A 24,255-nucleotide genomic window follows, 5' to 3' on the forward strand; every position below is an offset into this window, starting at 1 on the left:
GAAAAAATGAAAGTGTGCACGTAGTTCACATTGACTGCATTAGATGCAATTCTGTAAAGCACCGAGAACAATTTACAATTCCTGCTCTGAATGTGAATGGTAAAACATACCATCCGTGGTTGCGGCAGTGAAACAAAATGGGGACGTTTGGCTGCAATGAAAAGGCAGTACCGTGTTGGAATTGCGGCTCCATTCTTTGTACAAATCGTTAACATTCATACGTTGTATCTCATCTTACGCGAGCGAATGAGCCATTGGCCACTGGTAAGGTATTCTGCTTCTGCCGTCGTGGGTGTTCATTTCCTCTTTTTATTCCTCCAAAAGCACTGCCAAAGAAGACATGCAAAAAGATCTATGAAATTCCCTTGTCCACCTTGACTAGTTGGGTCGCATTGATCCACCGTTGGATGTGAGTCGCCAGTGCTGAGGTGAAATTCTGTGTTGTATTCTTGCATTTTGTGTCACGTGAAAACAGCTTCACTCATGTAAAATTTTGCCATGACATTCAGAAGCGAACAAGGCATTCTAATGTGTATACAATGTGAGTAGTTGCCAAAATGCACCTTTCAGAAAAATGCCAGTTTGAAGTTAATTTTTCTGTTTCGTTTATTTTCAATCAACTTATGAATAGAGACGAATACAATTTGATGTAAGTGTAATAGAACTAAGTATTGCAAAGAATGTAAAGTGCAATGAATATTAATGTTCCAGTATGTGACGTCACATGATGCAGTTTTATCGTTTCTCTTCTCAAACAAATCATGTGATGTGTGAAAGGAAATTCCCACCCAGCTTTTGATAGAGCCTGCTGCAGTGTAGGATTGAGTAGAATATGGGGAACGAAGTATAGAAAGTCCAAGGCGTAGTGATTGCAATAATGGTGAATGGTGATATGATTAGTATCACCATTCTTCTCTTGTGCCCTTTCCAAGTTCCGTAGGAGGTCAAAAGGGGAGTGGGTAGGAGGCATCAGACTTGTAAAAGCTGAAGGTCAAACAGCTTTTGTAATGCCATAAAACAATCACAAGATTTTGTGTGGCCCTGGACAGTATTTCTTTTGTATGTTTTTGTTTTCTTTTGACCAGCTGTCGGAACACTCTTTCAGTATTATGGAAGTGTACCAAATCCTCTCCAGTTGACATAGCAATACACTGTGTACGTTGTCTTTTCGTGATATGCAATCTAGATGTTTTATCAATTTTCGCCCCAAGACTCGAGTGCTGCATTTTTTCCCCATTTGTGCAGGGTTCCGAAAAAGAAGCATTCTCGCACCACTTACATAGCTGTAGCTTGCCGAATCACTGGCCAAACCTGGTATTATTACATTCAGTGTTTATAATGGTATTCATCATAGATTGAAATCAGAAGGGGCTTTGCGTTACACAACAGTCTCTTGTGAATGCCCCATGTGATCACACAAGAATTTTATATGCCATCAGCATAGGCCCATTCTCATTGTGAAAACTCTGGACATAAAAAAGTAGTGGTGTTTTACTTGAGTCTTGATTCACACAGCAATAGAATATGGCGATGTCATCTCACAAGCAACGGATTGTAGTTAATGCTACATGTATATGGCATTTTTAACACTTCTTATACCACATTGATTTCCTCTCCATAGATCTGTGTGTGAAATTTGTGCACATTTGCCTCATTGGCACAGAAAAGAGTTAATAGAAAAGTCAGTTTGTCGCCATGCTAATTATGCGGATAGCTCCTTACAATCTGCTACATGCAACTGGTGTAACAAAGCCTGGCAGACTAGCTGCTCATTTCCTTTGTGGATGTGGGAGGTAGGAGAGATACCAAGTGTTCCTTTTTTTTTTCTTTTTTTTTTTTGGCAGTATTTTTAATTACTTTTTGCCCAAAATATGGCAGGTTTGATGGTAAATACTGTTTTTCCCAAAGTTGCATTACTACACATGTTTATTTCCATGAAAGGTAAAAATGTGACTTTTCCATAAAAAATCTGCCTTTCCAGCCCTCAAAATACTGCACTGCTGTTTTTACAAGGTTGGCATCCTTAGAGTACTGTGTAGAAGTCATGTGATACTGTAAAACGAGGAATGTTTGTGTGCATTTTAATTTTGCGAATTTTGCGAGCGCCAAGATTTGCGAAATTAAAATACACGTGAAAGTTCTTGTCTACACTATATGCATTGAACACCAGTGGCAATTCGTGAAAATTTCACGCCACGAAAAAGGCTGTCGGCTCCCAATTCACAAAAATTTCATGCTGCGAATATATCACGTTTTGCAGTAATTACTGGGTATTAAAATTGTTGGTGTTGCTGTCGTTGAGTTCACACTACAAATGGTGATGACAAACTTAATGCAAAGTTATAGGGGGAAAATGTACCCCATTGTGAGATTTTTCTGAAGACGTTTCTGGTGGCTTTTGGCAAAGTTGCTATGAAACATTTAACGTAGTGTTGTGATCTCTTTGAATGTCACAGTCTCTCATTGTCTGTGTATATGGACCTCGCCTAATTTGCACATGTGGTTGCTACAAGTATCCCCACATAGGAATTTTTAAAATCCCATCATATACTTCTATTTAATGTGAGGAGGATTTCATAACATCTTCTATTATTCCTTATATTTTGACCTGAACATGTTTTTATGAATTTCAAGTTAAGCATGGAGTGGTGCTGCCCAATATTTTTTAAATATCTTAACCCTGTTGTAGTATGGATGCACAAATATCATTGCAGAGGTGCACTGCTGATGGGGGGAAACTCTGCCCCCCTCCCCCTGCCAAACACTTACGTGGTGCTGTTGTCTACAGCCAAAGGTTGTTTGTAGTAGTAAGTAGATAAGCCTTCATGTGTCTTGCCATGCAGGATTTTTTTTTTTTTTTTTTTTTTTTTAGTTTGTCACTCTCATTCTTATAGTGCCAGTTTGTATTTACTCCTCTTCTTTTTTTTTTTTTCTTTTTTTTTGTGTTCCACTTTGGTGGCAGTATGCAATATTCCCAGTATTGAAATGCATTATAAGTGAATAGATGGACATGTGCAGCGTATTTGAATGGAATTTATAGCGTGCCATGAAAATTTGTGTGCCTGTCCCACTGAATGAGTGGTTTTGTGTTGAAAGTGTTCAAAGGAGATTTACTCCCCCTGTCACATGAATCATCATGCCTGGTGCTGAAAGGAAACAGAGTGCCAAAGTGTGATGTCTTAGCCATTCATCGCCATGGAGACTGGCTTCTAAACAGCCTCACCAGGCCCGACAATATCTGTGAACACTATTGTTGCCAACCATGCTTGCACCTGGTTCCAACCCAAGCCATTGTGACATCATCACTTTGGCATCTTATTTAGTTCACCATCCAGAGTCCTGTCCATTGAATGAATATTGAATGGGTATGCCAAGTGATCGATCATCAAGGTTACCGTCAAAAACTTGTGTCCATTAACTTTGATTGATGTTTCGTCTTTCTCGTACCCGCTTTACTGCCTGATTATTCATATTCAAATTGCAGCAAGTACTATATGCCGAAAGGAATCATTACTCAATTTAATGACTCATTAAATTTTAAAGTATGAATTGCCCGACATGAATATGTTTGACATGAATTTTATAGGAACATGTATTTGTTCAAGGGCTGAAGATCAGCTGGTAGACAGACATGTGCTGTATTGTATGAATTATTTCTTGATTTTATGCTTCAATGATCTCCCCCCCCCCTTCTTAGATTAAAGTAGTCTCGGTATTGAAATGCAAAACATAGTTCTCGATATGCCTGCTTAAACTGTTGAAAATGGAGGCATATGCATGAGAGATGTAAAATATGACACTCGGTGTTACACTGTTATAACACAATTACAGTTGGGTAATGACAAAACTGAAATATTTCCCAAAAAGGTATGCTGGAAGCATTGCAGTCTCAGAACTTAGTCGATCATGGTTTCTATGTGATGTGTTATGTGGATTTGATAGCATCATTTACAATACATATACACGTACATCAAGCCGTGGCAGTATCCATCACGCGAGAGTGAATTGCAAACGACAGCTTGTTAGCTGCGTGCGATCCAATACTTCAGCTACGTTTCAATTATCATATATTAGTAATGTTCCACCAACCCACTGACGAACGGGTAGGGCGTTTTTGGAATAGCAGTCTTACGCTAGTACTACGCTCAGATTATTTTGCACTGTTAATCTCAAATACATTTTTGGTGAGTATGGCTCACATGAATTTAGGCTTCAACAACCTGTGAGGATTGTTTTGTTTTTCCATAAAGAAAAAGGGACTTTGTGGGAAGAAGTTAGGCTTGTGCAATCCCAATACCAGTATCTATGATATGCATTCTATCTGCTGTATTGATTTTAAAGGACAATTTCAACCAAATATATGTTTGATTTGAGAGAATGCAGCAATATTAGTAGAACCAAACCAGTGAAAGTTTAAGGATAATCAGACAATCAGTTTAAAAGTTATGAATTTTTACAAATTTCTGTGCAGCCATCTGTGGATGAGACAACAGATTGTACTAAAGTTGTCATGTCACATATGTAAAACCATTTAAAGAACATATAAAGAAAATTCCACAAAAATTCATTTTTTATGAAGAGTACACATTCAAAAGTACACATGTAAGGGTGATATTGTTCCCACTGCTTTTAGAGGAATTATCTGAATGCTAATGAAAAAGCATACAGTAGCAAGATACTGGTGGTACACATCACGAGTTCGACACCCGTGAATGATACAGCCCATGAGTCATACAGCCAATAAGTCATACAGCCCACAAGTTATACGGCCAACGAGCCATATAGCCCATGAGTTCGACACTGCAAACAAGGCCCACAAAACTGACACATTAAGCCCCATGTTGTAATGTCGAACTCGAGGGCTGTTTAATACCTAGCGTCGAACTCCTGGGCTTTATTTGCCTAGTGTCTAACTCATGGGCTGTATTAAATGTGGACTGTATGACTCATGGACCTTAATTCAATTTCAAACTCGTGGACTGTATTATTCGTGGGTATTGTTCTCGTGGGATTACCCCAATACTGGTACGTGCCTGGGCATAGGGGTTGTGTCTACGCTTTTTCAATTATCTGTCACAAACTCTTTTCTCTTTTTATGTCAGCTTTCAACAACTCCCTAGAGGTGATTCCTTTTCTTTTATTCAAAATTAATGTCCTTAGAGTTTGACAAATTTTGTCCATGTTTAAATTATGCAAAGAATTCTCATTCAAATATGCAGAGTGTATTTCAAGGGGCCTTGTGTAATCACCTCAATGTGCTAATCATTTGCAGATAAAACCCTAGTACAGCACTGACGAAGGAAGCTGATCAAAATTGTGTTTTAATTTCTGCTTATCAAATTAGGTATGCAATTTATATATAGACTGTGATATCAGATGTTTGATTTAGGATATGTTATATGATATCCACGTAGAGATAAACATTTACATTTTTTTAGTGACATTATAAAAATTTATGCAGGCTGAAAAGTTTATGACAATATGACGTGCAGAAAAAATATGCAAACAAATTCCTGGCAAGCATTTATTACAGCAGGGCTAAAAATAACTTTGGGGGGGGGGATGTTCCTGGTCACCTGATCAACATAAACAGATGCAATATCTTGTCTGCCCAATTAGGACATTTTGAATTACAGGGTATTGATTGAAGAAATTATCATCAGAGAAATATGTCCATCAATATCTACACTGTATGTAGGTGATCTATGCACATGGAAAATCCGTTTAAATGCCCAACTGTACCTATGGTATTTCCTTATGTTTTGTGAAAAGTTCATGATCGTTCCATTCTTCTCATGGTATACAAAACAACAGCAACAACAACATGTAAATTTATATGTGTGCCTGTGTTTTCCCTACCCATTCAAACAAGGGTTGTTAGTGACTACAGTGTTGGCACATGATGACTGTAGACCAATTCAATTTTGGTACCGTTTTTTGTTTTTGTTTTTGTTTTGGTTTTTTGGTTTTTTTAATGGTATTTTCTAACTGGGGGCCTCAAGTATCCTTAACCCGTTGAGGACGAGTCCCAGATATACTCGGGCAGATGTGTATGGGAAATGAGTGTTGTAGCAAAATCAGTCCGTCCTCAATGGGCTAACAAAAGATAATGTATGCACAGACATAGCAAGATACGTACCTGGCTCATTGCCTAACCCATTCAAAGTGCTGTTGATCTTCTGTGGATCCCCCCAGTTATGGCCGCCTTAAGTTACAGTACTGTGACGTTGGATTCATCTATACATACAGTGTAGTTACGTTGGATGCCCCCCTAGTTTTGGCTGCCATTAGTTACAGTGCTCTGAAGTCAGATTCATCTACATAATAAAGTTACCCAAATGGGCATCTTCTGGTCTGTTTTAGTGTTTCAAAGTTTCAAGAAGTTGCAGCTCTCTTCATTCATTTTTTTTTTTCAGAGCCAGCTATTGGGAGATTGGTCATGTCGCTCTTTGTTTTATTTGTTTCTGTGTGTTTTTTTTTTTATAGCTAGCCCTATCTGTGTATTTGTACACAAACTTGTCGTATTCTAATTGTCTTAAGGTATTATCATAAATGGTGCTAGATGTGTATCATCTTACAAGCATTCCTGCGTGTGAACGTGAGACTGAAAGTCAGAGACTTTCAAATTCAACAGTTTAGGGGGGGGGGGGGGGGGAGGTCTGAATACACTGGGTACTTGGTCATTTATTTCACAGACAACTGCATACACAGCTTTCTCCAAGAGGCGTTCTCACCAGAGATAATGATCTTGGGGAAATTTGAAAGACATTATTAGATGGACTGAATTTAGTTTTGTTGAATCACCGGGTTTAAATGGAGGATTATGAGCAAAATTTAGCTTTGGTAAAAGAGATAGAATTTAAAGAGAAACTTTGGGAATGTTGGAAAGTAGTGTATATGCCATATATTTTGCGAGTCTAATTTTTCATGAATTGGCGCTTCTCGACAATGTTGCGAGTTGTTGGGAGTTGTTTTGGAGAACAGTAATGAACAGAGAAATGTAAGCATGCATGTCACATTCATACCGGCATTAGAGTTGAAACTTTCATATGTTGGTAAATTCACGAATAGCACCCTACTCGTGAAGTTAGCGAAAATAAAAATCACGCAAAATATGTGTTTTTTAAGAGCTTTAAATTGCAGAGGACTGAAGTGGCCTCAGGGTTGATCTGATTTGAGGCTTGGGAAACAGGAGAGAAATTGATGACATGAAATTAATCCAAGTCAAGTTATATAATTATGACACTTTTTTTTTTTATAAAAAGAAATATGAATGCATGAGGAAGGTTAGCATTACTGGTTAACTAGAACTTGAATCATTCTCTACAAGATTCTGATATTTGCTCAAAATTTGTAGAGGAAATGCTTGTCCTTTGAGCCTATGGGTAACACTGAAAGAAGCTAGCATATTGTTTTTTCTTTTTATGCCTCCGCCACGAAGTGGTGCCGGAGGCATTATGTTTTCGGGTTGTCCGTCCGTCCGTCCGTCCGTCCGTCCGTCCTTCCGTCCGTCCGTAATGAATTTTGTGGACAAGGTAACTATTGAAACCTGTTGAGGTATCCTAATGAAACTTGGCATGTATGTGTATTAGTGGGTGAAGTTGTGCCTATCAACTTTTGGGTGCACATGCTCAAGGTCAAAGGTCAAAAGGTCAAGGTCAAATACTTAAAATTTCACTATTTCCACCATATCTATTGAATGCCTGAAGATATTTTCTTGAAACTTAGTGTATACATGTTTTACCCAATTAAGATTCTCTGGTGAAAGTTTGGGTCATGAGGTCAAAGGTCAAAGGTAAAAAGGTCAGGGTCAAATACATAAAATTTCACTATTTCCACCATATCTATTGAATGCCTGAAGAGATTTTCTTGAAACTTAGTGTATACATGTATTACCCAATTAAGATTCTCTGGTGAAAGTTTGGGTCAAAGGTTAAAGGTCAAAAGGTCAAGTGAAAATATTAAAACTTCTTTTTTTTCTCCGTACCTTAGAAAATTGTTCAAGGTATCTTCATGGAACATAGTATATACATGTACTGACTGGAAGTGATTATCTAGAGAATGTAGGGTTCATGGGGTCAAAGGTCAGGGGTCAAAGGTCAAGTGCAAGACTTCAAAATTTTACTATTACCCTCATATTTATGCAATGCCAGCAGGGTTATTTTTTTACACTTGGTGTATGCGTGTGTGACCTAATAGAAATTCTCTGGAAAGTTTTTTTTTTTCTCTTTTTGCCTCAAAGGTCAAAAGGTCAAAGATCAAGTGAAAGTGCTGAACTAACTTTTTCCTCCATATCTCGGAAGTGGCTCAAGTTACCTTGAAACTTAGTACATATTATGCATGTTCTACCTGAAAGTAATTATCTTATGAATTTTAGGGTCAAGGGCCAGATGAAAATGGTAACAATTTACTATTCAATCCAGAAATTGCACTTTTTCTCCACACCTGTACCTTGAAAATTACTCAATGCCTAAATGTATGAATGGGTCAAAGTCAAGTTAAAGTCCTTAAATCCCTAGATACATGCTCTCCTATTCATCCAATTAAACCTACGTCAAGGAAGGTGAACATTCAACACATTTGTGACAAACTTGTCATTCCAATATTTTGCCAATTTTGTGAAAATGTAATCACACAGTGTCCACATGTACTATCTACACCTATTGGGAAAATCATGCATTATTGCGGAGGCATACCAGTCGCCAAAGCGACATTTCTAGTTTGTTTTTGTTTTTTGTCAGGTGCAGTTTTTAAGCAGAGACGGAGCATAGGCGTACTATTTTCACTTAAATGTGAATAAGGCCTAGTGAAACTGAGAGGATTCTTCTATTTTCTCTTATTGAATATCTCTGTAATGCTCCTTTCAAATATGCCAAGGTCAGAAGTCATGTGTGCTTCCGTTGGTCAACATCGGCATTCATGATCTACTGATTCACTCATGTGTATTCAAATTCACAAATGCTTCAAGCTTGAACTTAATGCGAAATGCTAGTATACTGATGTAACTGAATTCTTGTGTTTCTTTCCTGGATAACTGGGTAACCGGCAATTCAGTTTGTAGCTGTTCCCGTAGATCGCATTTAATGCCTCTGGAATCTATTTTGCCAGTCCGTATTTGTTGATACGTTGGGCAAAACTTTGATAGGTGGGCAAGACTCAATCGGCGGGCCAGATGTCTGGTCACCATGAAGAAGATATTGTCATAAGGAAATGTATAAACTTTGAGTCGTACACTGATGGTCAGTTGCCCTAAAGCTTGTCATTCATTTTGCGTGCATTGGCCGGTGAAAGGTCGCATGAACCTCTACAGCAAACCTCCGGTATATCTAGGCCTGCTCATTTAGGTCGCCGTGGATAACGTCCTATGCGAAACAGGTACTAGTATACGCACGCAGTTCCAGAGTGCAGTTGTAACCGGTAGTGAACGCTCACGAGTGCGATGATACAAAGTTTCGCGCAAAGTGAAAGATGAGATGCTGTGTTCGCATTAGAGCGTCTCAGCTTTACCTCAAACGAAATACAAGATGTATTACATGAAGGTACCCGGTACTCTACGATGCACTCCCCCCCCCCCCCCCTTCTACTCAAAAAAAGGAGGAAGAGGAGAAGAACAGAAAGAAGAAGAAGAGGAGGAAAAAGAAGAAGAAGAGGAAAAAGAAGAAAAAGAAGAAGAGGAAGAAGAAGGAGGAGGAGGAGGAGAAGAAAAGATGCGGTTCCTGCTTTATTCATATCCACATATTTCCTGACAACCACAAAGTTTGTCCACGGCTCACCAAACATAACGGACCAGTCTCGCTTTCAGAAATGCATTTTACAGAAACAAGTAAAATACCAAGCTCGATACAGTATTAGGTGAGCTGAAAAAAAAAATATCCAGAAATTCGAGAACAATAATTTTGTAAATTAGCCCGTTATGATAGATTTTGCCGTCTTCATGATGTCATGAATACGGAATTGCAATGAATCACTGTGGTGAGAGCAGAAATAATTGTCTATCATCGCATGAATAGAAAAAGGCGTGCTTTTTAAAAGCAACGAAACAGGTGCTTATTTGTGAAATTTTCACTCACTGTAAATGTGGCGTATATTTCGTGTTAAATATTGTCTATGACTGTGCACTGATGTGTCAAGTCTAGTTGGCCGATATTCAGTTGCATTTTCGTGTCGTTGAAGGTGTGTGGAAGACTATAATGGCTATATCTTAAGCCGATTCATGAACTATTGAGATTCTAGTGCCATGGCACATGTTTTCTTCTTTTTCTTTCTGCAGAAAACGCGTCAGATTATAGAGTTATGCCATATGAAATCAAATTGCATCGTTTTTAGTGCGATAATGTTAGAAGAAGCATTGATCATATGGAAGCCATTAAAAATGATATTGCAATTCATGGACATGCGATCAATGTACCACTGTGCAGTTTTCTTTGATGGTTGATGTAGTTCTTAGTATTGTAGCGTGTGTGTGTGTGTGTGTGTGTGTGTGGCTTTTTTGTGAAGTGTGATTAAAAAAGAATTTCCTGCAGGATCTGACCTTCAGGATGAAGAGCATGCGCGCTGCAGCGTACGAAGGAAATGAGCCATTTTCTATAGCCGATTTTACTGTTCACCTGACATGACGAAAGGCAGTGAAGAGTGTTAAGAGAGGCGGAACTTTGGGTGCAGAAATGTTAACAAATAAAAACGAAAACTCAAGATATGTATTTCGATCAATCCTGAATTAGTAACAATAGTAATGTGAAGATTTATTCATGCGTAAGCAGAACTAAATGGAATACTAGAAGGCTTTCACTGCACCGGAATAAGATATCAGAGGGCCTTTTTGTCTTCGCGATGGTGGATAAACACTGCATCATTTCTAGGTTGTTTGCAGCAGCTTTATGTACATGGAGATTATTTTTCTGTCTGTCTGTCTTTCTTTCTTTCTCCTCTCTCTCTCTCTCTCCCTCTCTTCCAAGGATACTGAATCCTAACAGAACGTGCAAAATGAGCATTTTTTTTTTTCGGGCTAATAAACAAGTGTTTAAATCCACGAGCCCTCTCTAATTAAAACACACACACACACACACACACACACACATATATATATGAAGAGTTTGTTTGCAAAAACCGATAAGTCCATTTTTGAAGATTTTGAAGTACGGTCTCTGTCATAAAGTACAAAATAATACCTTTTAAATGATATATTGGTCACTACATAAAAGGTACATTTTTGAAAATATGGTTAAAAGAAGCAAAAATTTTCTTATTATTCTCTTTATTTTTCTTGACCTTTAATTGCAAATATCTCCATTTGGCAAATATGGACTTATCGGTTTTTGCGAACAAACTCTTCATATATATATATTTATGTAAATATGAATATACAATATAATATATATGTTATATATATTATATCTTTGTTATTTATTATATCTTTGTTCATGGACAACGTTTTTCTTTGTATGAATAGAGATGACATAATCGATATCCACATGCACGCCATACTAAGAAACTATAAACAGGGGATATAACATATTCATGTAAAGGTATTGAATGTAATCACACGCGTTTAATAGGTATGTATAGGACATTATGTATAAGCACATGTATAGAGATTATTTATTCATAATAATTATATTATGAAGGCCTACAAGTATTATCAATGTTCTATGTGTATCTAAATAGTAGGCTCAAAACATATTACCTGTGGATAACGCAATGTATCCATTAAAGGAAAGCAATAGCAAAAGTTCAGATGAATATCTACACCACTGAAATATTCATTTCCGTCGAATGTGATTTTGATATACGTTTGTTCAGATCTGCAGTAAAATAGTTACAAAGCGAACGGGACATTACTACATTCCAGTTTTATTGGCAGGTGCATCTTTAAAAAAACAACAACAAACAAACAAACAAACAAAAGATATGGTTCCATCTATCAGCACTGCTCTGCCTTCAGGAGGTTCTATGGGGTGTGGGTCCCACACTTTATTAGAATCGCTCTTTTTGGATATCTCAGCCATTTCAAAAGCAACTTTCATCAAATATAAAATTCTTCATAGAATTACACGCTCTTTCATATTTCATAAGAGGCTTCTCATTATGTCACCAAAAATGTTAGAAATCTGAAATTAGGTCTCAACCAAAGTTATGCGATCCGTTTAAATTTCGTTTACATCCATTGTACATGCAGACGTTCGTGAATGGAGAATGATTTATCATATAGATTTACAGGTGTTACTCGAGTTGCTGGATAGTTTCCATGCGTTTTATGTCGTCAATAACATAGTCCAGGCTAGAAGGCACCCAACCTTGTTTTTTGATGGTTTCTTGTCAATTCGAGGGTGCTGATTCCAAATCCGATTGATGCCACTCGCGTAACCTTGAGCATTTTCGGCAAAATGCAAAAATTCAAAATGGCCGCCTGATATGCTAATTCGGCCGTGATAAACACAATAATGTGCATTATATGATAAATTGTTCCATCAAACTTTGTACATTTCTGTTCCTAGAGTTACGCCATCTGCATTCGCAAGAGAATTTTCATTTCATATAGGTTCATTTAGTATTTAAAGCTCTTAAAATGGCCGCCATTCCTATGCTTATGTACTTAATGAATGGCAAAACATATGCATGGAAATATAGAACAAATTACTGTATTTCCAGTCCCGTACCTACGCTGTCATGAAGTGTTGCATGTGTAATACAAATATGTTGGGTGTCACTTACAATATAGAGGGCCTACATGTATATTTGAGCATTTAATATTCATAAACCTTACGATATTTAACACAATTTCTTATATATTTCATTTTGTCTCAACAACAACTATAAGTTCACTAAACGTCTCGCAAGAAATCAATATACCATCATATTCTACATGGAGGTTGAATATAAAAATGTTATACTAACATTATATTAAGAAGCCTATAGATGCATGGTATTTATCAAATAATGTTGAAAATGGAGGAGAAGCTAGAAAGCAAAGCTTCTAATATGCATTCCCATAAAACCATATCAACAAAGTACAGAAAAATCCTACACAGTAAGTGCAAAGATACATGGTTGCAGACAAAAACACATCGGGCCTTTCAATGTATTTTTTTTTTTCCAGCAAGGAGTTGGGGGGGGGGGAGGGGGATGGGAGGGAGGAGTCCTGAGGCGAGTTTGAAATGGATCATAACCTCCATCACTTTGATATGATATAATTTAGAAGTACCGTCTTCATATTATCGAGCAAACTTGATTTTCTTCTTGAATTAAAACAACAAAAACTGGTGAAGGCATAAACGAAACTGTCCAAACGCAATACCGTACAAACTGTTCATTAAACATCAACCAAGGAGCAATGTGAGATACCTCTTTCAGTTCTCTCACAGTTCCCAGGTGTTGATAATATATACTTTGACATAATGATCTCATACAGTCTTGTCTTAAAACTAAAACTGTTATTTTTATTGTCTTTAAAGAACCCTTTAATTGGATGTTTGGCAGCAGGCGACATCAGCCCCAAATTTGCAGAATTCTCAGGCTACAGATGCATATATTAGTCCTGCAATTGCTTTAATTGCAACCACATCTGGTGATGTTCAGCACTTCCTAAGGGGTCAGAGGACGATTATTTGCCATAGAAACAGAATGAAGACATGAAGACTTGCTTGATCACCACCCGTTGAAGACCTATGGCTTTGTTGCCAGGCCAGAGACAGTTGTAGGTAACTTGGGTGGTATCAGAGATGACATCCGACCAGCATCTGCACCAACATGTTTTGGGGTCAAAGCTTTCAAGTTACGGGAGGGAAATCTAGGCTTGTGGGATTTCAGACGCATTGATGGCAGGTTGTTCAAGGGGGTATTTCATGGAGCGTTTGGTCAGATCTTTTCTTTTTGACAAACTGTTAAAAGCTACTAAAATTCTTGCATCTGATTGGCTGAGAGCAACTTTGTCAGACAAATTTGTCAGACAAAACGCTTCATGAAATGCCCCCATGCTGTCGTGTGTAGAAGGTCAGGGTATGCGTTGACGGCACTGGTGACACTTGCCATCCTTTCCTTCCAGCGTGAGGGAGAGTGATCGAGTGCCAGTGAAGGAGGGTAGACTTAAATTTAGCCTCTGCTTGGAAGGCTTGCCACAGAGGGCTACCTTGAACATGGCATTGGTAATATGGAAGGCATGGGTCTGATGATAATCTTATGAAGGTTGGGGCAAAGTCTCCTGAAGGTGAAGTACTCCTCTGTTGTCTTCAGATGGGTCAGTACTCGGCTGATGTCATCCAAGGACTTTCTATGAGACGTAAAGTCAAGATCATCTGCAAACTTCCTACGTGAAGTGAATGTTATGTCACCATGTAAAAGAGCTCTAGTGGAGTTAGTTTACAGCCACCATTAAGGAGGCCATCATTCAGAGTCCTAACACGGCTGGTCTAGAAACCTACTGTAGAGCAATCCTGAATCTGCAAGTGCGGAAGATTAAAGACAAGCAGTGTGAAGTTGTTATAACACTGCTTTCAGAATGAGGCAGCACTGTACAGATCTCAGAGTCTCCCTTGACATCATATACGCAAACACATTCACTCCGAAAAAAAAAAGATGGTGGTAAAATTCTTCTACCATATATAATTCATCTGGGTTAACATGAAAAATATTTGGGCATTGTTTACATTTCAAAGATTTGACGACAGGAAGTGAGGTCGTTCCTTTTTTCCACTTTCCCCTGCCTCATGTTTCTTCTTGGATGAGGGGACTGAAAAGTTTGTATAATATCGCTTTTAGATAATGTAGAACAGGACAGGTAATTGGTAATTTCATTGGTGTTATCATTTAGGATTCAGCCTTTTAATGTAGTAAATCAGAGTGAATATTATGATGTTGAACATCTCAAGGCAAGTAGGTATCAAATGTTCATAATATGTAATGATTCCTGTTGGCGTCAATTCAAGCTTTGGTGGACTTTTCCAAATTCCTAGGGGAAAATTCAGATTTAGGTAGCAAATTTGGATGTTTGCATCAAAAAATAAAACAGTTTTTGTTACTAACAACCTTCTGATTTATAATCAGCACACAAATTGATAAACAGTGTACCTGAGTGACAGAAATAAAAGAAAATTTGTTTATTTCCATGTACACTTTGCCGTTCATATTGTGCAAGGCTATATGAGTGGGATCCATTTTGAAGTTTTGTATAAAGAAGAATATAATAAGCATAAAAACAATAAATTTTCTGCTTGTTTGTTTGTTTGTTTGCTTATTTTGCTAGTGGCACTCATCAGATTTGCATTGCACATGCAAAACTTGATAAAAGCGTAGGTATGTGACTGAAAATTCGTCTTCTATTTCTATGCATATTTTTTGCCATTCATATAGTACATGAGTATAGGAGTGGCGGCCATTTTGAATTGAAAATAAGCTTGAAACAGTAAATGTACCTCTTCAAATGAAAAATTTCGTGCATGTGCGAGTAGAATTACTCAAGGAACAAAAATTTTAAAAACTTTGATGGAATAATTGGTCATAAAATTGACATAACTGGGATTATAATGGCCAAATTAACATATCTGGCAACCATTTTGGCTTTTTGCATTTTGCCGAAAATGCTCAAGGTTACGCAAGTGGCATCAATCGGATTTGGAATCAGCACCCTCGAATTGACAAGAAACCATCAAAAAACATTGTACATATTAAAAAAACAAGGTTAGGTGCACTTTCTATGGAGCCTAGCCTGGACTAAGAGACACCATACAGCTTATATGTGATTTCCATTATGTTCCGATGTCATGAGCGGGCATTCTAAATTGATTACAGAATGATGCATTGGTTTTTGATCGTTTATATTATTTGTAAGGCATGTCACAAATAAAATTGTACAGTGGGCAACAAGTTGTCTTGCCTGCAATGTAACAAAATGAACTGCGGATGAATACAATGTTTCCTATAGATCCATAGTGCAGTGACCCTAGAATTGCGAATAATCCATAAAAGGATGTTAAAAAAAACACATATATGTTTCGTTTGTAAGTGTTGTTTTCTGACCTATGAGCAATAAAAATAGCAAAGCAGCATATCTGTTCTTCAAAATAACTCTGTGCGAACACATCAACTACATTTTCTTTTTCCTTTTTAAATGTTTCCTTATTTCACGTGCGTATGAATGTGTTGTTGTTGTTGTTGTTGCTCCTGCTGTTGATTTCTCCGAAAGATTGCCTATATCTCAATCAAACTATAAAGCAATATTAATCCTCATGAGATTATGATATCAGAAGAGGTCACGTTGTCTTGGAATTGTAGCCGTAACTGAGTGACGTCAATTTCACTGGACCTATTTTGACTTCTTTATACGAGTGGCATTTACAAAGTCTGAACTCTGTACAGTTTATTTCTTCCGAATAAAAGTATGAAAGTTAGTATATCTATGATTTACTGTAAAATTGGCGGCCTTGAGCATGTTAGCTAATGTTAATGTTAATCCTTGTCGTTAGTTGATACCCTGAGCAAATTATGATTAACTTAATAACCAATCCCGTGAAAAGAACCGCAATGACAGAAAGCAAAAAAAAAAAAAAAAAAAAAAAAAAAAAAGAGCCATCCTAAAACAGACAAACAAACAAACAAACAAAAGATGTATGTATCCTTTAAAGAATACAGGGAAGAACGTTGATCAATAATTTTGTAAATGTGGAAAGGATGACGTGCAATACCAATGGCTGAATGCAGGTAGATTTGTATTGAAACAATGAAATATTACCGGCAATATTACTTGCCAATGTGTACGCTTTAGAAAGTCATTTCTGTCTTTATAATTATTGTAGATCGTATTAATGTCGACGCATTCAAATTGTAATGATCCAGTGTAAAGAGCTATAATGAAGATCTTCTCTCTAAAATATTAATTGTGTGAAAACGTTAATCTTATAGATATAGTTTAAGATAAATTTTGGCAATAAATATTATTGACGAGTCAGCAGAACCCATTGTCTGCCTGAACCTGTGAGAAGTAGTTTCCTACACATCAGGGAAACCAGACTTACATCCATCATGATCACAGTTAGTTTCGCTCTGTGGAATCTCACAATATGTCGACCAGTGCTTCTTAGAATTCAAACTGTTGCTTGGACAGGTTCCGCCATTCTCCATGCGGCCGGGGTGGTCACCCATCAGGACTGTTTCTGGTCATGGAGTCTTACATGTATTGAAATTTTCGGTGGATGGCTCAGCAGCATCTTGTCGGGTGGCCACTGAGTTAAGGTCACTCAGAGACAGCGAAGGATCGAGATCGTTCACGAAAGCAAAGAATTGAAAAATGCATACACAAAAGCACAATACTAGAAGATTCACATGTTAATTGCCCTAATAACCAGGTGTTTTTTTTTTCCTCAACTAGTATCAGCTGTCAAATACCCACATTGATTAGATACTTTCATTCATGCCTCGACTTAAAAACAAAATATTTTGGGATGATGCCCAAGCAATTACATTTTACGGATAATGTTTGTTCATACACTGACGTTAAAATGTATATAGTCGAGATATTAGAGTTCTGGAGCTACAGCAGTCACAGACGGAACAATAAAAATAAACATGTTCAAAAAAAAAAAAAAAGAACTTTCTCCACTGCTGACTCATTAAGATCACAGTCCAATGTATTAAACCGGGAAGGTGAAGTAGTAAATAATATTCTTTTCACCTTCGGCACTCAATTAGAATGTCTAGGTCCAATTTGACCTTCCCTATTTTCGAAAATTAGAACATAAAATACTAAGTCTTTTTCGACATTGCTATACTCTCTGCACGGGGCTGTAAATGCAGTTGCATTTGATAATAATGAGAAAGGAGGGAAAATAGTTCGTTGATGGTACAGTGCATTTCCAGGAGTGGCGTGCTAATATGTGTCGAACAGATGTAGGGCAATAAAACTGTACTCAGTGAGTGAGGTAATACTCTTAATAAGCTTAAAAGCATCGGATTATGCGGTATATAGAATCATATTTGCCACCCGTACAATTACGGTTTATTCATCCCATTCTCTTTTTCACCTTTGAAGGACAGGTAGCATTGCCACCATCAGTTATGTCTGACAGCTCAATTAAACCTTAAATGTTTAAGGGAAATTGTGTCAAATCCCACTCTAATTGTTTTGCATGAAACAGTTTGAAGCTCTGCTGAAAGGATTTGGCATTTGTTCTTTATTTTGATCACATCAGCTCTGTAGTCATATTTTAAACATAAACATGAACTCGAACTTGATCAAGAAGTTTCTTTTGGAACAAAACACGTATTCCGAAAAGAAGAGGGTATGACATTGTGTGTCACGTGTTCATAGTACTGTTGTTCCCCAAAATGCAGCGAAGATTATAGGGATAAGTCTACCGAAGCATCGAGAGCATGCCATGAAAGTGATACTTTTATCAGACGCTGAAATTCATTTCACAAAATGTAATGTTATCACCTGTAACGTCTCTCGGTGGCATCCTTGAGAAAAACAATGGAGATAGGTGAACACAAAGAAGTCATGAATTCTTTACTTTTTTGTCTTTTCTTTTTGTTTGTTATAAACATCAAAAGCCAGACTGAATAAAGGCTGTAAATAGTGCGCAGGTCCGCTAATCTGCAAATCAATCAAATTGTCACGGCTCTTTCCCAATCAAAAATCAACACATGTTTGCTTTCGACAAGGCTGCAATTCATTATTTCACGCGACTCTACGTCATAAAACTAAACTTCAATCTGAAAACAAAAGTTGCGACGACCCGTCTTTATGAAGGGAGAGAAAGATCCGAAAATCTGCGCGCATTTGGTGATGCGCAGTTTTTATTGTTTAATCAACAACTGAGATCACACCCCATTGTCACGTGTTATCCTCTGCACTAAAGTTCCCGAAAATATGTTGCCAACGGAGATTTGGATTTGCATCAGAATAACTGAGCATAGCGGTTATAAGTCCTGACATGAGTCTCAGTAGTCATACCGAGTCAGCGGAGCGGGGAATGCTGGGGGTGCATCGATGAACTCGAGAACGAGGTGGAGGCACATGCACGCTTGGGTTGTTCTTTCATTGTTCCGTTAGCTGAAGATTGTGTCACCATAATCATACGTAACGACAACCGCTATGCCTGTAGAACTTCAGATTCACGTCCTTCTGCTACTTTGCCTGATGAAGTTGACAGGTATTGTAAAGATCTTTTTTTCTATCTTTGTGACTCGATCTTCATTATTTTCTCATGAAGGAATGTACGTTTTACTAGCCTTAATGGCCCGAATTCACGAAGGTGGTACACTAATGAAACCATGTTTAAACCATGGACAAAAACCATGGAGCACCAAGTGTCGCATGGAATATTTCTTTACGAAATCAGTCATTTCGTCGATGAAATGGTTATTTTGTAACGAAATGACAACATTTTGTAACTAAGTGAACATTTCGTTAACGAAACGGTCATTTTGTCGACGAAATTATCAATTTCGTAACAAAATATTCTGTGCAACACTTGGCGCTCCATGGTTTTTGTCCATGGTTTAAACCATGGTTTCATTAAATTGCCACCTTCGTGAATTCGGGCCAATGTGTTCTTGTTTTCAGTGACTCACTCGAGCACCATCTCCCTAATATCATGCAGCAAATGTTTAGCTTCCTTTCATGTGAACATAACAATAGAATTTGAAAAAGAGGAATTTATCAAGATGTCGTGCACAAATAAGTTTGCTTTAATTTGTTTCTTCATCTGTTTTCTTTATCTATGTTTTTGATGGACATCCTTTTTTTTTTCTTCTGAAAAATGCACACCTCTTCAACTTGTCGCCTTCGCAAACAGCTAAGTCAAGTGTGCTGAATCATACTAGGAAAAATAAAAGTATGTTGAATTCTTTCCATTCCATTCTACGTTACGCTACTGTGGGCCCTTAATGTATATGGACTCCTATTGAAACTGGCTTTACTGACACGGAAGTTATACCAAATGAAGAGGATATAAATTCAGTTCGATTCAATTCAATCCAATTTAATTCTACTGTGACATCATAAACAGTTGTGTTCTTCTCCAGTGATGACGCCTCACGGATATGATTAAAACGTTAACATTTCAAACTAAATTTAAGCGGATCGTCCGAGTTTCCTCAAACTTTGCTCATGTTTATATTTTTTGCATTGACTGAATCTACGTAGCATAAAATCCCCTTTAAGTCCCCTATCATAGGTGATTGGAAGCAAAGACCATGCGTTTGAAATCTAGTCAGGGGTGATAGTATAATATTTACAGAAATCATGTGCTTTAGTTGAATATTCTTATGTTAGTTAAGATCAAGGTAGAAGATGATATTCGCAGGTTTCCTTTTTCACGTAAGGAAGGCATCCTACGTATCCAAATGTCGTGTCTTAAGATAAGGAAGTACCAGCGCAAATTGCATTTTCCAACACGACCACATTGGAGAAAAACATTTAAATACACTGCTGTTTTATTCCTTAAAAAGTTTCGGTATTTTTGCAATGCTATTATGTGTTATCTGTAGTCAGCACTTTCCAAGTTTTTAACAAATTACGCCTTTACCACAGGGTTGCAGAATGAGAAATGTAAATCTAAAACCTGATTACCTGAGTATTTTGTATTCTATGCGTGCAAACGCATACGTGAGTACACGCTTTGGAAAATGATAAAATTGATAAACATCATATTAATCGCGTCAAACAGCCGAAGCTTCCTAAATGATCTGGTATAACTATTAACATGGGCGTAAATCCCGGGGGGAAGGGGGGATATATCCCCCCCCCCCCCTGAAATGGAGGAGGGGGGGGGGGTGGCCTGTACAATCATCCCCCCCTGAATTTTGAGGGGAAAAAATGGAGGAAGCAGAAATGTGATTGTATCAATTTTGGCATATTGCATGACGTTTGTACGCCGGCCTTCAGACAGGTAACAGAGCTGAACAGTATTCTATCTTGTAGGAAAATGTATAATTTTCTTAAGCGCTCGCTCGCTTCGCTCGCTCGCGAAGAAAGTAACATCGACATACACTGTAAGGCATGGCTCAGGCGTTGACGTCAAATAGTATAGGTCTACATGTAAGCATGCTATGACGCGAGTAACTGGGGACCATCTGCAAAATATGTACGAAAACATACAAACAAACAATAACAACAACTTTATCACCATAATTATTGAATCCCCTCCATTTCCTGAATCATTCCTGAGAAACGACAGTGACTGATGACTCAGTCAGGATACATCTATGGGCATACCAAGGGAAGATCAGGGACGTCGAATCTATGGGGGGGGGGGGGGGGGCAAAGGGGCATTTGCCCCGCCCCAAAGGAAGTGTTTAGACAGACAAATCATTAATCCCCCAAGCAATTCCCGAGATGAGGACAAATCTCGAACTTTCTTAATGGAAAATTGTCAAAATAATCAATCGCCAGAACTATGCACCAGATCGTTGTATAAAGCAACCTAATATGTATAGAGGCGTCGATGGGGGGGGGGGGATGGTTCTCAAATAAAAGTGGGACAAACAAAAGCGAAAAATATAGCTACAAACGGCAGTTTTTGGAGTGTAAAATGTTAAAATTTTAAAGCTCGCTCGCTCCGCTCGCTCGCATTTAACCGCTATGCCATTCTCCTGATGTTGCTGCCAGTGATTGACAGCAGGTACACCCGGTGCGCCCCCCTTAATTTCCAAAGCGAAAATATAGCTACAAACGACAGTCTTTAGGACTGGAAAATGTCAAAATTTTCAAGCTCACTCGCTTCGCTCGCTAGCATTTAATCAGTATACCATTCTCCTGATGTTGCTGCCTGTAATTGCCGGTAGTTGCGCCCGGTGTGCCCCCTTAATTTCCAAAGCGAAAAAGTATAGCTACAAACGGCAGTTTTTAGACTGTAAAATGTCAAAATTTTCAAGCTCGCTCGCATTTAATCGCTATGCCATTCTCCTGATGTTGCTGCCAGTGATTGTGAGCAGGTGCGCCCCTTAATTTCCAAAGCGAAAAATATATATAGCTACAAACGGCAGTTTGGGGACTGTAAAATGTCCAATTTTTGAAGCTCGCTCTCTTCGCTCGCTCGCATTTAATCATTACTCCATTCTCCTGATGTTGCTGCCAGTAACTGCCAGCAGTTTTCGCCCGGTGCGCCCCCTTAATTTCCAAAGCGAAAAATATAGCTACAAACGGCAGTTTTTGGACTGTCAAATGTCAAAATTTTGAAGCTCGCTCGCTTGGCTCGCTCGCATTTAATCATTATGCCATTCTCCTGATGTTGCTGGCAGTGATTGTGAGCAGGTGCGCCCCTTAATTTCCAAAGCGAAAAATATATATAGCTACAAACGGCAGTTTGGGGACTGTAAAATGTCAAATTTTTGAAGCTCGCTCGCTTCGCTCGCTCGCATTTAATCATTATTCCATTCTCCTGATGTTGCTGCCAGTAACTGTTCGCCCGGTGCGCCCCCTTAATTTCCAAAGCGAAAAATATAGCTACAAACGGCAGTTTTTGGACTGTCAAATGTCAAAATTTTGAAGCTCGCTCGCTTGGCTCGCTCGCATTTAATCATTATGCCATTCTCCTGATGTTGCTGCCAGTAATTGCCGGCAGTTGCGCCAAAATTTTCAAGCTCGCTCGTATTTAACCGCTATGCCATTAGTGATGTTGCTGCCAGTAATTGCCGGCAGTTGCACTCGGTGTGCCCCCTAAATTTCCAAAGCGAAAAAGTATAGCTACAAACGGCAGTGTTTAGACTGTAAAATGTCAAAATTTTCAAGCTCGCTCGCTTCGCTCGCTCGCATTTAATCGCTATGCCATTCTCCTGATGTTGCTGCCAGTAATTACCAGCAGTTTTCGCCCGGTGCGCCCCCTTAATTTCCAAAGCGAAAAATATAGCTACAAACGGCAGTTTTGGGACTGTCAAATGTCAAAATTTTGAAGCTCACTCGCTTCGCTCGATTGTGAGCAGGTGCGCCCCCCTTAATTTCCAAAGCGAAAAATATAGCTACAAACGGCAGTTTTTGGACTGTAAAATGTCAAACTTTTGAAGCTCGCTCGCTTCGCTCGCTCGCATTTAATTATTATTCCATTCTCCTGATGTTGCTGCCAGTAATTGCCAGCAGTTTTCGCCCGGTGCGCCCCCTTAATTTCCAAAGCGAAAAATATAGCTACAAACGGCAGTTTGGGGACTGTCAAATGTCAAAATTTTGAAGCTCACTCGCTTCGCTCGCTCGCATTTAATCATTATGCCATTCTCCTGATGTTGCTGCCAGTAATTGCCAACAGTTTTTGCCCGGTGCGCCCCCTTAATTTCCAAAGCGAAAAAATACAGCCACAAACGACAGTTTTTGGGACTGGAAAATGTCAAAATTTTCAAGCTCATTCGCTTCTCTCGCTCGCATTTAATCATTATGCCATTCTCCTGATGTTGCTGCCAGTAATTGCCAGCAGTTTTCGCCCGGTGCGCCCCCCTTAATTTCCAAAGGGAAAAAATACTAGTACAGCCACAAAGAACATGTGGGACAGTAAAATATCAAAATTTTCAAGCTCACTTGCTTCGCTCGCTCGCATTTAATCGTTATGCCATTCTGATGTTGCTGCCCGATTGCCGGCAGTTGCGCCCGGTGTGCCCCCATAATTTACAAAGCGAAAAAATACAGCCACAAACGGCAGTCTTTGGACTGTAAAGTGTCAAAATTTTCAAGCTCGCTCGCCCCGCTCGCTCGCATTTAACTGCTATGCCATTCTCCTGATGTTGCTGCCAGTAATTGCCAGCAGTTGCGCCTGATGCGGCCCCCCTTAATTTCCAAAGCGAAAAAGTATAGCTACAAACGGCAGTTTTTAGACTGTAAAATGTTAAAATTTTCATGCTCGCTCGCTCCGCTCGCTCGCATTTAATTATTATTCCATTCTCCTGATGTTGCTGCCAGTGATTGACAGCAGTTGCGCCTGGTGTGCCCCCCTTAATTTCCAAAGCGAAGAATATAGCTACAAACGGCAGTTTTTGGACTGAAAAATGTCAAAATTTTCAACGCAAAGAGATTTCACCGTAGGAGGGGGAAACCCCCCTACCATACCCTCCCCCTCGCTTGATTCGTTCCCTCACATAACCGCTCCTCCTAAGATCAAATCCTGTCTACGCCGATGATAGGCCCCATTATTTAGTAGGCCTTCACAGTGATGTCGCACAGCAAGAGCTGAAATACCACGATTTTTTTCATTCAATAATATATTGTGAATATTTCATATTCTTATTGTTTTTTTAAAGAAAAGAAAAGAAAATTTTCACCACAAGTGAGCACCAGATCGC

This window comes from Diadema setosum, chromosome 4, assembly GCF_964275005.1.
Source record: "Diadema setosum chromosome 4, eeDiaSeto1, whole genome shotgun sequence".
NCBI lineage: Eukaryota > Metazoa > Echinodermata > Echinoidea > Diadematoida > Diadematidae > Diadema > Diadema setosum.